This window comes from Triturus cristatus, chromosome 6 (genome assembly GCF_964204655.1).
Source record: "Triturus cristatus chromosome 6, aTriCri1.1, whole genome shotgun sequence".
In the NCBI taxonomy this organism is placed as follows: domain Eukaryota; kingdom Metazoa; phylum Chordata; class Amphibia; order Caudata; family Salamandridae; genus Triturus; species Triturus cristatus.
The window spans coordinates 1,611,325,171-1,611,340,849 of NC_140589.1; positions in this window are offsets into that span (position 1 = coordinate 1,611,325,171).

Here is a 15,679-nt window from a genome sequence, read left to right on the forward strand (position 1 = left end):
GTTGAAAAGCTGGCTTGGCTTCCTGACTCCAAGAGAACTTCTGATTTTCACAAAGGAGAGAGGTAATGGGGGCCACCACTTGTGAAAAATCAGTGATGAAACGCCGATAGAAATTGGCAAAGCCGATAAAGCGTTAGATCTCTTTGATGCAGGTTAGTGTTGGCCATTCGAGCATAGCTTGCACCTTGGCTGGGTCCATAGACAAACTACTAGGTGAGCTGGTGAATCCTAAGAAGTGTACTGTTGTGACATTAAACTCACATTTCTTGAGCTTGGCAAACAGTTGATTTTCACATAAAATCTGTAACACTTTCTGTATGTGGCCAACATGCTCGGTGAGTGAGTGTGAAAAAATCTGAATATCATCAATGTACGCGAGTACAAAAACATCCAGATATTCTTGAAGGACGCTGTTGACCAGGTGTTGGAAGGCAGCCAGGGCGTTGCACAAGCCGAATGGCATTACCTGATACTCAAAGAGCCCGAACTTAGTATGAAAAGCCATCGTCTATTCGTCGCCTTGTCTCATACGCACAAGATGGTATGCACAGCGTAACTTGGACTTGAGGCAAATCGACAATCAGATCAATGGATACAGAATGCCAGGGTGATGGTGGGTTGGGAAGTGGATTGAGTAATCCGGCAGGCTTCTGTCACTCAGATTTAGTACGAGCACATACAGCACAAGTTTGAGCATATTGTTAACAATCAGCACATATGCTTGGCCAACAGTAGTCTCTTATTAGCAGCTCTAAAGTTTTAGTGATACCATGGTGACCTGAATGAAGTGAGTCATGACACCATTCCAAGGCTTGTTGTCGCAGATCCGTTGTTGGGAGGAACAAGCGATTCTTATGATAAAGTGCACCTTCGACAGCCTTTCTGTCTGGGTGGTCTTTTAACCATAGTGCCTGGTCTACCTGAGCTGAGGCGTGGTGTACTTGTTTGGGCCATGTAATATCCCTGGTGTTGACGTTATTTATAAAGTTTGTCTTAGCCAATAATAAGGGAGGTTTGTTTATTTTTCTGCCTCCAGAGTAGGTCAGGAAAGAGCATCAGCTTTGCCATTTTTGCATCCTGGTCGAAAGGTAATTACAAAAGAAATATCAGCCAAAAACAATGATCAACTTAATTGTCTCGGCGTGAGCGCTTTGACAGATTTTAGGAACTGTATATTTCTATGATCCATGTACACGGTAACAGGATGTTTGGTGCCCATAAGATAATGTCTCCACTCCTGAAAAGCTGCCTTAACTGCCAATAGGTCTCTGTCAGAGATGGTGTAGTTCTTATCGGCTTCAGCTAACTTATGAGAATAAAAGGCTGCAGGATGTAGCTGTCCGGTGTCTTGGTGTCTCTGTGATAAAATGGCACCCAGTACCATATTAGAGACATAGGCTTCTAGATAGAAGGGTTGGCTAGTGTCAGGGTGTAAGAGAATTTAGCAGATGTAAAAGCCTTTTTTAGCTGTTGAAAAGCTGGCTTGGCTTCCTGACTCCAAGAGAACTTCTGATTTTCAATAAGGAGAGAGGTAATGGGGGCCACCACTTGTGAAAAATCAGTGATGAAACGCCAATAGAAATTGGCAAAGCCGATAAAGCGTTAGATCTCTTTGATGCAGGTTAGTGTTGGCCATTCGAGCATAGCTTGCACCTTGGCTGGGTCCATAGACAAACCTCTAGGTGAGATGGTGAACCCTAAGAAGTGTACTGTTGTGACATTAAACTCACATTTCTTGAGCTTGGCAAACAGTTGATTTTCACATAAAATCTGTAACACTTTCTGTATGTGGTTAACATGCACGGTGAGTGAGTGTGAAAAAATCTGAATATCATCATGGAACGCGAGCACAAAAACATCCAGATATTCTTGAAGGACGCTGTTGACCAGGTGTTGGAAGGCGGCCAGGGCGTTGCACAAGCCGAATGGCATTACCTGATACTCAAAGAGCCCGAACTTAGTATGAAAAGCCATCTTCTATTCGTCGCCTTGTCTCATACGCACAAGATGGTATGCGCAGCGTAACTCAAGTTTGGTGAAGATGGTGGCTGACTGGACTTGATCCATCATGTTGGAAATGAGCGGCAAGGGGTATTTATTCTTTATGGTCACCTGGTTCAGGGCTCGATAGTCTATGCAGGCTCGAAGCTCTCCCTCTTTCTTTGGGACAAAGAAAAGAGGAGATGATGCCAGTGATTTCGAATGCCGGATGATCTCAGCCAGGTATTTGACTGAGTAAGTTTTTTAGAAGACGTTCTCTTTCTCCGTTAGAGCATATATGCGGCTACAAGGAACCCTTGATCCAGGTTCGAGATCTATTTGGCAATCAAACTCCCGATGGGGAGCTATGGTCTCTGCTTTTTGCTCATCAAAAACATCCAGAAAATCTTTGTATGTACAGGGCAGACCTGCAAGGGTGGTGGCGATGGCTTGATATCCTGGAACCTGAGTGGTGATACAGGGCACCGGAACAGGATGTGGACGAGTGTGACCCATATAGAACCAGGAACAGTACTCGGACAGAAAAGTGATGGTCCGTTCATGCCAGTCTATGGTGGGGTTATGCTTTACCAACCAGGGAATGCCTAGAATTATTCCATACTGAGTAACATCAATTAAATCTAGCTGGCATTTTTATTTGTGCCCAATGGATGTTTCCATGCTTATAGTGATAGTTTTATGAAACAAGGGCTCAAAGGACAGAGGGGAACCATCGACAGCACAGACTTGTTCAATGGTGTTTTTCTTCTGTACGGGAATGTGATGACAACGAGCAAACCCTTAGTCGCAGAAATTCCCTGTGGGCCCTGAGTCGATCATGACCGAAACGTGCTGGAGATGGAAAGCGGGATCAGTTAAGGATACATTCAATGTGATGTGGGCGGTGGCAATTTGGCATGTGTTGGCCACAAAACCCTTCTGGAAAGAAGCCAATCTCCAGTCATTTTTAGTTTTTTTTTGTACAGTCTTTCACGAAGTGGCCTCTCAGGCCAAGATAGAGGCAAAGATTGTCGCGTCGTCTTTTATACTTTTTGGCTTTCGTGAGAGGGGGCCGAACAGGACCAATCTGCATGGGTTCTCCGACTTCCCACAAAGTGTTTTTGGAAAGGCGGGAGTCATTGTGGAGAAAAGGGTGTGGCTGCCTGTTTTCTGCACGCTTCTTCTTCCCTCTTCGTTACGATAGATGGTGGTCCAATTGTAAAACCAGGGTTATGAGGGCATCACAGTCTTGAGGACAGTCCACTGCCTGCGCCAGCATGTTCTTTAGTTCCTCACATAACCCACGGTAGCACAAAGATGGTCTTTTGTGTTCAGGCCAGTGTGCCTCTACCACTAGTCTGTTAAATTGTGCAAGGTAAGCAAGGAGGTGCCTATTCCCTTGCCATAACTCCAGGAGCTCGTTATCCACAGTCGGAGTGGCCGTTCTTCTGTTGAAAATCTGAGGTCCTGTTCAAAGTGCTCAAAAGAATATAAAACAGGATCATTACTGGCTATGAGCATGGTGGCCCATGTTGCCACATCCCCAGAGGAATATGAAAGGACAAACGACACCCTAGATTCTGGAGAAGGAAATGCTGCTGGTCTACACAGAAAATGTAATGTACATTGGGTTAGGAAAAAAAGCAATTTTTGTGGATCCCCTTGATAGCCATCCCATTGGCACCCCCTGAGCGCTATCTGTTGACATGCTTGTGAGTAAAATGCATAAGTTCCTCCTGCGGAGGGATGAGGACCAGAGTCCGTATCCCCAAGAGTTGCGCGATGTATTCTTTGGGACATCGCTATCACATATGACCGCAGAGTTTGATTCTCCACTCGCGACAACTCCACCTGGCGCTGGAGATCCCGCAAGGTATCATTTAGGGCAGCTACATCAAAAGAACCGGACGACATACTGCCTGGGTGAGACAAATTAAGTTAAGTTATGTGCTTCTCGTTATATCAGGAATGAAACTGGATGATGAACGTTGGAACGTGTTCTTCTCTCTGCTGGACTGGCAGAGACAGCTGGGACCAAACAATCCCCGGAAATCATCCAATGAGCACTGTACAAGAGACACCAGTGCTTATTTGATGACCTCAAGGGAAGGGGGTTTGGGATCACACAATAACCTAAAATACGAAGTTAAAATAATAAGGAAAAATAAAGAAGGTAACAATTGGTGCACGTTTGTGATGGTGGAGAATGCAAACGCTGGGTCACAGAATCCACCTAGAAGAGATGGACTGACACAGACCCTCAAAGGGAAAAGGAGACCAGCGCCTATGTACACAAATACACCAGAATCCTTTAACAAAGACTCAAATGACATTCAAGATTGCCCCTTAAGTCTGACTTCTGGCGGTACCTTATGGAAGCAGGTACCATCTCAGGAAACATGCACACTGATGTATGTATAATAATCAAAACACTCACACAATTCCACACACTATGACATATACAAATATGAAATAATCCTCAAGACAAACTTGCCACAATTACCACAGCGATAGTTTCCTAAGGATATGAGAGCGTTACCAAATCCTTTGCCAATAGGAAGCTGAGACACAAATGGGAGAAGGAATGATGTGTAAAAACACAAGTTTAAATAACATAGATTACTCAACTTAGCACCTGAATATCTACGTCAAACAGGTAGCTAAGTGAGCATGGATTTAAGGTAATCATTGATCACGCAAAGGCAATGTCTTCCAGAGACCAGAAGCCCAGAAAAGTACAGTACTGCCAAAAATAAAAAGGAGTAAAGACTTAGCTTGCATTGGCTGAACTCTCTGCTGCCAGGAAATGGCAACCGGAGCCTTCAGGGAAGAAGATAAGAGCCGCAGACCTGCTCTGGGAAACAGTCTTGATGAGAAGCATGGGGCGTTGCTGGGGTGGGGTTTAAATAACCACGTGTGTACACTAGACGGCCCCAGCAGGTCCCGCAGCTTCAGCCCCAGCAACAACAGGCAATCCAGGTGATGTGGCTGTAGCGCGCCGGTCCAGCCACTAAGGGCCTGCCAAAGTCTCCAGAGGGTGAGCAGCCCCAGCTACACAGGGCTGGTAATGTTCATCCAGGAGCTGCGCTGGCTGAAGGGGACACAGATAAGGAAAAACACTGTCAAGACAGGAAGACAAAAGACTGGAAATACACAAAAAAATGCCATATCTCATACCACAGGTGAGCTTATACCCAAAAGGGAGAGACATGTGTACATGGGAACTGTGTGCTGAATATGCATTGATGGGAGGGAATTAGAAACCTGGTAAAAGCCCAAGCAGTCTTCTCGGGACATCGGTATGATAAACGCTGAGGGCCCCCCTGCCTGATGACTCCAACCCTACTTGAGGGAAGATGACGATGCGCAGCCCGGGGAATCCTGACAATATGGCCACGTTGTGTTATCTACCAATTTTGAATTTCTGCAAAATGTCAAATACAGAATGCTGTAGTGCAAGGCAAGTGTGTGCTGTAACCAGTGGTAAATCAAACTAGCTGCCATTAGCAAACCAAATAGATGATTCATCCAACACCAAAATCTAAACAGAGATCGAGACTAAGAATTTTTTCTTATTTATTAATTTTTTTATTTGAAAATGCTTCCCTCAAATTTGTCATGCACTTCTTATGGCTTCGTAAGAAGTCATCAAGTACACCTGTGCATGTACGAGGCATAGGTGTACTAGTGTACCGGAATGTAGCTATTCTGTGGTTGACTGAGGCTTGTGCTGCAGGTGCCTGGGAAGTACTGATTCACAAATTGTTGACAATTGCACTGTTGATGCCCACACAGCATATTTAGTGTCCTTCTTATTTAGACACACAGGCACTTTGCTCGATATATTTTTTAGCTGAACTGTCAATCTTTTTTTTTTTTTCTTTCTTTTTTTATTTTGGCGGAGGGTACATCACAATCAGAAAAAAAGATTAGAGGACATAACAAAAATTCAGTCATACCAGACATATAGATATAAACAATAGTAACTATACATTTAAATGTGTCCAAAAGAAGAACATTCAAATAACATGCAAGTACATTCTAGATATTGTCATGATTCTTAAAGTATTTCCATATTCGTCCAAATTTTTTGCAATGAGCGAATAGATCTAATTTTAGCCAATGCTAATTCTCTTTTGTAGATATCATACATAAGAGCTAGCCACTCTGATAAAGTGGGAGGATTAGGCGTGGTCCATTCTCTCACAATACAAAGACGGGCAGTTACTAATAGAGTGGACAAGAAGCTCCTGATCATGGGATTATCACACACCTTAAGGCCCAACATAATCTCTTTTGTAGTAAAAAAAAAAATCAGATCGAAGTTGTTGACCAACAAATTGCGTAACGTTCTCACAAAAATCTAATAGCTTAGGACAAGCATAACACATGTGAAGAATATCGGCTGCCTTCTGGCTGCACTTAGGAGAGCATGTTCTATCCCCACCAGCTCGAGCAGATACCTGCAATAGTTGCTACCATCTGCTGATTTTCTGCAGAGTATAATATATCATACAAATAGTACGAAATTGTTGCAGTTTTAAGTTGATAGAATGTATAGAATTATGTAATGTATCCAGTGACAACACAATTTCAGATATATCCATAGCCGTAGCAAGTTTCTGACTCCATTTATTAGCTAAATGGCTGATATCAGCACTTCTTAGGTCGCGAAGCTGTAAATACATTGAACTAATTCTAGCTTTAAGCGCTAGATTTAAAAAGTGTGTAAGTAGTGGATGATAGTGTGGAACTTGCAGCCATTTTCATAAGCAGTATTCCCTAAGTTGTAAATATTTAAAAAATGATTGATGTGGGAGAGCAAAAGATCATTGAAGATATGCAAAAGTAGAAAAACCACAATGATCATATAGTTGACCGAATCTTTCAATTCCATGTCTTGCTCAGCTACAAGCTATGTCATGAAATATACTCGGGAGAGATGGATTACTCCATAAATCAAGGTGTTCATGATTAGTCAGGTCTTCAGAAGTAAGTGAAGAATAGTTAAGAATGTAATTCTATATACGAACCATGGGGCAGATTTACTACTTCTGGCGCATCTCTGCTAATCAGCAGGGATGCGCCAGAAGAGTTGCGACGCATCTCCCCACCCGTGCGCCACCACTGATGCGCCGCATTAACAATGCGGCGCACCGTGGCGCACGGATGGGCAGATGCGTGTCGCATCCCCCCGTGGAAAGGCGGCGCATCGCTGGAGTTGCGTCGCAAGCGTGACACAGCTCCATCAAGGCTTGGGGTGCCCCTATCCCTAACATGCTGCGTCAATCCTTACGTCTGCTTCAAGCAGGCGCAGGGTTTTGACGCAGCATGGCCGTAAAAGTGACTGAGTGAAATCTTGTAGATTTCACTCAGCCACTTTTCGGAGGCTTTCCTGCGCCGGAACGCCCCCCCCCCCCCCGTGCAGGAATGCTCACATGTGGCGCAGGGCTTTACAACGTGACGCATCTCCCTCAGATTTGTGCCACGGCGGCACAAATCTGGCGTAAGGGGCTTGTAAATTTGCCCCATATCTCTAATGGTCTTAAACCACACTCTTTTGTAATAATTGGGATCATTAACCCTGTACAAAAACATTCGGCTATCTGTACCGAGTGCCAGAATTAGCCCAAAGTATGGCTGTTTATCGATTAATAAGCTTTGTAATCACCCAGTGAACACAGCCAAAAAGTTAAGTTTAAAATCAGGAAGTTGTAAACCTCCAAACTTATGAGGAAACGTGAGTAAATGTAGCGCCCGGCGTGCCTGCTTATAGCCCTAAATGAAACTACTGATTGCACCCTCTAATTTTTTTAAGAAATAATTGGGAACCCGTATAGGAATGGTATGAAATAGGTATAAAAACTTGGATAACATTGTCATTTTGATTATATTAATCCAGCAAATGATAGTTATGGGAAGTTTATTCCAGCTCTTAAATTTCTTTATAACTGATTGTAATAACGGTTCATAGTTAATTCTCGAAATTTGATCTATATTGGCAGTAATCCAGACCCCCAAATATGTTACAGTAGTGCAAGATCCAATTATAGGTGTTATAGATTCTAAATTATGCAAAACTTGTGTTTTGTGTACATTTATTATACAGCCCGAAAAGCCGCCAAAGATGTCCGCTTCTTCCTGTACAATATTCAGAGCTGTTGCTGGATCAGATGTAAATACCGCAATATCATCCGCATGCACAACAGCCTTAGGTTGGTGCATACCATGTTCAAATGGGATGATATTAGAATTCCGATTTATTGCTTGGATAAATGGCTCTATAAATAAAGCAAAAAGGAAGGAGGGGAGTGGACACCCCTGCCTTGTGCCACGCTTTATCTGAAATGTAACAGCATTTGCATATATAAATTTTGCCTGTGGCTTGATGTATAGTGCCCGAATCCAGTTCATACATCGGCCTGGTAAGCCGCTCTTAATCAGTATTTTCTATAATGCATCTCATACCACCCGGTCAAATTCTTTTCCGCATCCAAGAGGATCATCCCTAAGTTGCTAGCTGTCTTGTTAGCAATGTCAAAAGCAGTTATCGCTGTATTGACATGTGCAGTAGTATCCCTACCAATTATAAATCCATGTTGTTGTTCAGATACAAGACCAAGCATATGAGACACCAAACGATTAGCCAGCACTTTGGCGAATATTTTGGCATCGGTATTGATAAGAGAAATTGGGCGATAAGACCCACAGTCATCCGCCACCTTCCCTTTTTTGAGAAAAAAAATGATGTTTGTCATATCCAAAGATTTAGGAGCTTCCATATATTCCCCAATCTGATGCATAACCTGCCCAAGAAGCGGAAGGATAAGGCTTTTAAAAGTTTTATAGAATTATGTTGGTAAAGTGTAATCTCCAGCAGCCTTACCTGATGGTAGCGAAGCTATTGCAGATATGATTTCTTCGTCATTTATATCTTGTTGAAGATATTCAGCTGCCTTCAGGCTAAGATGACGGGGAGCTGTACTGTCAATCTTAAAGGAGAAGTTTTTTCAGTCCCAGAATGCAACATGGTGTAAATTACTAAGTGAAGACTGCTATCTCACATGACATACAGCTACTTGATGATCGGGTTACACTAGAAAAAAAATATAATTTGCTTACGTTTGCTATTTGGGAACAGCCAAGAGCTGGTAAGTGAAAACAAATTTGTGTAAAATGCTCAGTCCTCATTAGTAACAATCATGCCTCCATTTCCTTTAATAAGTATTGAAAAATTAGACACTTTTAAGTGATTTAGTCATATACTTGTTGTTGTAACTGTATATGTCAAAAGAAAACTTACAAAATTGTATTCATTTGCTTTGTAGGTCTCGCCTAGGCATGCGCTGTAAATTTGAGATCTTTTGTTTTCTAAGACTGAGCTTAGAGCCTGCTCGTTGCTTGCCATTTATTAGCTTCACTGTCACTCTCATTTATTTGCTTTTTATCGGTAAGATGCCATAGGCTTCCTTAATTTTTGCGTGTTAGTCCCTTCACTTGAGCATGGACACATTACTTGTATCCTTCCATTGCTCCTGTTTTGTAAGCATTACTTTTTCTTTGCATTTAAGCACTATACCAGAATGTGTCTTGCTCAGCTGACTCCCTCATGTACTTCTCCCTCTCCGGGTCCCTTCCTCATCCATGTTGCATACCCACACTCCTTCCTTCCATTGTTGTCCATGTTGTTGCTTGACCCACCCATCCAACTTCCTTTTGTCATTGCCTGTGTTTTTGCTTGCAACACCCAATGTCCCTCCTTCCATTGTTGCCCATGTTGTAGATTCCTCCACCGAACCTCTTTCTTTCCTTCCATTGTTGCCAGTGTTGTTGCTTGCTTGCCAACACCCTCCCTCCTTCCATTGTTGTCTGCGTTATTCATTTCTTCTACTGGCCCTCCCTACTTCCATTGTTGCACTTGTTATTGCTTACCACAGGCCTTCCCACCTTCTGTTGTTGCCCAGGTCGCCGCTTGCAGCATCCATCGTTCATCCTAATTCCATTGTTGCCTATGTTGTTGCTTGCTTTCATCCACTCTATCTTCTTCCGCTGTTGTATCACTTATTGTTGCTTTCCCCCACCAACTCTTCTTTCTTCAGTTTTTGCCTGTGTAGTTTCTTTCAACACCGATCCTCCTTCAATTGTTGTCCGTGCTGTTGCTTGCCTCCAACTACACTACCTTCTTCTGTTGTTGCTTGTTTTGTTGCTTGCAACCTCACCCACCCTCGCTCCTTCTGTTTCTTGTGTTCTTGTGTTGTTGCTTTCTCCACTCACCCTCCTCAGTGGTTGCCTGTATTGTTCCATAGCTTACCCACCCTCCCTCCTGTTGTTGTACGTGTTGTTGCCAGTGTTTGCTTGCATACACCATGCGTTGTCCATGTCCTTGCTCTGAGCCCCTCTCTTCCACCATCCATTGTCCATGTTGCCCCCCTGACTCACCCATGCTGCCGCCATAACAGCTTATGTATCGCTTATGTGTGGCATTTCCATGGTTTAAGTGTACTTATGAGTGACATTCAACTGACAAATATGAGATTTTGAGCAATGAAAAGCTCTAAACAATCTTGAAACAGCTGCTAAGTACCTCAAATGGAAGGTCACTATTACAACCGCCCTCCACTATAAAAACGTGAGAAACTCCTGGACCGGCCACTACTTACCAGGGCTGCTGAGACCCTTGAAGGAACATGGACAAATTATGGCATTACCATCTCCGAAAAGTTTAGAAAAGTTTTAGAGAATCATAATATGACATACAAATATGATTACCCCAAACAACACAGTGACATACAATTCACTTTGTCTTTCTCTTAATGGTTGCCCTGCCTGCAACATACCACCTCTCTCTGCTGGCCCTCTGCAGACTGACACTCACACTATAGCTGCCCCTGTGTATGGACTCACACTGACTGCCTTTTGACATCCAACTAGTGAAGAGATGCTGCTCCCTAGTCTTCTGAGATGTTCTGCTAATCAGTGCTGCTGGTGTGGAGTAAGAGTAGGTGGAGACCATGCGCTCTCTCTCATCGGCGTACACAGAGACAAACTCCCCGCGCATTGAAAGTTCACCACACTTTGCAGCCGCACCAGCTTTATTAAAACATAAAAGCAAGGCACGTCATTGCCCTCACTGGACACAAGCAGATTGCCATCCTGTGCCAGCCCACATTTGGATGGCTGTCCAGAGCATCATGTGTGATACGAGTCACTTGTTATTTTTCTCATGTAGGCAGGTGGGCCCGTAGGCCCTGCCCGCTGGTAGTGATACCATCCTGGGGGTCGGCAGAAGAATTTTGAAAAAAACATTTTGGTGGCAGTCTGTCAGTGTGCCGACACACTAGCACATAAGGTAGTACAAGAACAGCAGTGCCAAATGAGGCCGGGGTCTGTAGTGCTGCGTGATCTGAGAGGTGCTGGGACCCCTACTCACTCTATGCCTGCGGGAGAGCACACGGCATGCTGAAACACAAAAGTATAGTTTTGCCCACCGGTTGCCGGGTCACAGGCCAATCATTATCCGTCTTTGTGGACTTGAGTTAACTGTCACTGACAGTGCTGTGATGGTGGCGGCAGTTTTCAAAATACAACAGGGCAAGTCGCCTCCCCCTGGATGGATCATCACTCTCAGTCTCAGCCTGGGCAAGCCTGGTGCACTGCTGGGTGGTCTCAGGGTGATTATCACTCTCCAGAGAGGATGTCATTGTCAGTCTGTTTGACAGACTGAGCCATGGCATGTCACATGGCAGAGTACCTGAGTCCAGGCTTTATTGTGCACTGCAGCCAGAGTTTGGCGCTGCGGCGTGTGATTAAAAATTGTGCTCATTATTGAGAGTGAAGAAACTCACCCTTGAGAACAGCACCATATAATGCAGGCTCATTGGCTTCACAGTATGCACAGCACTGCCAGCAGGCAGCCTGCTGCTCACAATTTTCCAACGGCCTTCTTCTATTAACGGTTTCTTGTGCCTCGCACTTCCACTATGCTAGGAGGTGCTAAAAATCATCGCTAAGCATTTTAGTGCGGGGATAAGGACTACCACACTAAACTGCATTGGTCTAACCACTGATGCATGATACTTTGCAGAGCTGTGCTTCCAGCCTGAATAAACTAAAAAGTGCTTTTATTCCCACCCCCTCCATTGTCCAAGTTGCCCCTTATACCCATCTCTTCCCTCCCTCCTTGTGTCCCCTGCCTTTTACCCTACCCCGCCAGTAATAAAAATAAGGGTTAAGACTATAGAATATCTACTTTTTAGGTTGAGCCTAGAGTCAGTGTGCATGCACTGGTCTGCTAGACATGATGTATCTACAATATGGAATTTAACCAAGCCCATTGATTGTCATTCGTTCTTTTTGTACCTTTCAGAAATGCTGCCTGTTTATTGGTGCATTGCTTGTAATTTTCATTCCTTTTGGTGCTTGGTTCATGCCCAGGTGATTTTACTCATTGTTCCTTCGGATTGGCCATCACACGTTCAGGGTTCCTCCCGGTCAGCCATCGCAACGCTCGCTTCCACTGCTCTTTCCACCTTGATCAGTGCAGCATACATTGTTATCCATTCTTCTGCATGGCACAGCGAGCTTCAACTTTAAGCATGGACACATTTGCACTTTAAAGTGCATGCTTCAAACAGACAGACTTCTTGACTGCAGAGTATTTCTCTCTGTATTTGGCATGTTTCTGCTCAAGAAAGCATTATTGCAGTTTAGGTTTCCTTTTTTTTCCACATTTGGTGATTGTGAGTCAGCTGGGGTTATCTGCCAATGTGGTATTATGTTTACAACTGACAGACCGGTCACCGGAAACGCAAAACACAAATAGAAATATTAGTCGAGAGATTTAGACTGAGGGCACTCAGTGAGTAAAGACTGATTCTGGAGAATTGATCAAGTACGTTGTTTCAGATAAGTAACTATTAACAAACATGATCCCTTGTTTTTCCACGCGATAGTGTGGAGTTGTTGGAAATGTGTGTTCTGTTATGAATCCACACCCCACCATGTAGGATGCATTGTGTAGTTCCCTTCAACGTGCTTTGCAGTACTCTCTCCCCTTCAAAAATTCTCCAAGGGAAACACGGGGTACCAAAGAAAGCTAACTGGGGCGATACATGGATTTTTGCCTCCCTTTACAAAGTGACATTTTGCGCCTATTCTTCCCCTGTACTCTTTGCTAATTTTACGATATTGCAGATGGTTTTCTGCTCCTCTAGACTTCTGAAGCGGCCTGCTCTTCCTTGTTCTTGAAACTGACTCTGGAAGATGAGAGCTTTTTCACACTGAGCACGCACTCAATAGAGTGCCCTCCACTACGGCTGGAAGCTGTCCACAGTGGCGGTGATGTGGCTCTTGGCTCAGTATGTTGTAAGGCATGCATCCCCTTCTTCCCACCTCTTCCCGAATGTGCTTTCTGTTACCCTACTGACTCACCATCTGTTTTCTGCAACATTATCCGATAGCCAGGTGAGCAAAAAAAATCCACAAATTTCTACTGTGTTTGATTTTGCAAATAGAAGAGCACATCTTATATCTAAAGCAGATTGCCTGATAGGTATTCTGGTTGGTCTTACCGTCAAATAAGAACCTGGTTATTTGTACAGTGCTTGCAAGTGTTTACGGTGTATAGCGCTGTAAATAAGAAGTGGTCATCATTGTCCAACTCACTTAGCTGATTTTAGAACTATGAAGTGATCAGTTGGCCCTGTCACTATCAAATCTGTGGCTAGGAGGTTTATAATAATGATGATGATGATAAATAGTTTTATATAGAGCGTACTGTCGGGTTTGCAGCCAGAAACAATGATGCGGATGTCTTCCCTCTTTTATCTGACATAAATATTTATGTTTGTGTTTTTTACCTCACTCAATAGCTATATGATGCTGAGGCATTTGATACGTCTAGTTTCACAAGCAACCCGCTCGCTGACTGTTGAGTAGTGCATTAATTAAAAATCATGTGAACACACACATCTATGGGTACATGGTTTGGACCCCCGGAATTAGAACTCCCCTCCCAAATGTGCCAGGCTGAGTTTAGATGAACATGCTTCTTGCCCCCTCCCACAAATGTGCAGAGCCCTACACCATTAGCAATCCAAACAGCACAACACATTGTTCAAGCCCCCCCCTAAAATTCAGCAACAAAAATGTCACTGGAGATACATTCTGCATGTTTTCAAAGAGATATTTGGAGATGTCTTTGCATATTACTTTTGTAAATTTGTGCGCAATGAAAGACCGCCTTTCTTTGTAATTATACTTCATTATTTTAAAACTTGGTAACACAATCCACACAAATACACTCCATACCATACAACATAATTCTAATCAGTATAATTTCACTCAACGCCACACACTTCGACACTGCCCAATTCAATTCACCACAAACATTCAAACCACATCACCGAATTACACATCATGCCACAAAACTCAACAGCTCACCACATAATTAAAATCCTCAACATTCCACTCCACAACATAAAATGCCATTCTGCATAATTACACTCTGACACACAATTGTACTCCACATAATTCCAGTACACTCAATACTACATAATTACTATCCACTTATTTGAACTGCACACCATTCCACATAATTCCACTACACAAATCCACTCCACACCATACAATTCCTTTCCGCAATTCCACCACACACAATTCCACAACTAACAATTCCAATCCAGGGGGGGGTGTGGTTTGCCGCGTAGCGGAATGGCCGCTCTGTCAGTGATCTTCGCTGGTCGGGAATTAATCCTTTTGTTATCCTGTCACACGGAGAGTTGCTGAGCTGTCTCATGTCATTATGCAGCAGCGGAATACCTGTGAACCTGAGCGCTGCTCCTTTTGTCATCGCCCGCTGCTCTGAGGCTGAGATAAGCGGCTGCGTGCAGGCAGACTTGCCGCTTGAGGAGCTCCAGACGTGGTGTGGGTGGGCGGCCCCAAAAATCGAGCCCGCGGCTGGCAGCGTGCTACAGGCCGGGGATCTGTGGAGGCACAGTAGATCACCTGCACATAACGGACTCCAGGACCACAGTGCAGGTATCGCTTGGTGGGACGAGGGGCACCAGTACATCTGCTGACACACATGCCCTGCTTGGTGCGCCACGGCCCGAAGGTGGTGTGAGGAGGAGTGAGGCCTGGAGCAGGGTGATCACCATTTTGGTACCGCGTCAGATCTCAGCTGTATTTGTGAGAGGCTGGGGGAGCTGGCCGGTCCTGCCGAGGATCGCCCTTGCTGAATTGCTGCCCCTCGGATGAGGCCGTTACTTGTATTGCTGCACCCACCTTCCTGGATGCAGTGAGGCCTGGGGTACAGTAGAGAAGTGACCTACATCCTGTGGTCGCCATTTTGTGGCTGCATTGCAGCTGACCTGAGACTAGACGCAGCTGCTGGGGCGGCTGGCTGTTTCTGCTGTGATGGTCCCAGTCGGCGCGCTGTCCCTCGGCTGTAGCCCTTGAGGGCCCAAGAAGGGCTGTGCTCACTGTCCTGCGCTGTTGTGCCTGTCGCGTGGCCTCGGTGGTCTCCTGCTCCCTGTGAGGCGGACACTTCTGGCGAACCTGATAGCAGTGGTGTAGGTTTGGAGAAAGATATTAGGGGCTGGTTCCACCGGACGACGTGGCTGCTTGGAGGTTGGTGAGCGCTGGTGACCCACGTGGCAATGGAGGTGTGGATTGGTTGGTGGTGGGAGGAGCTTTGTCC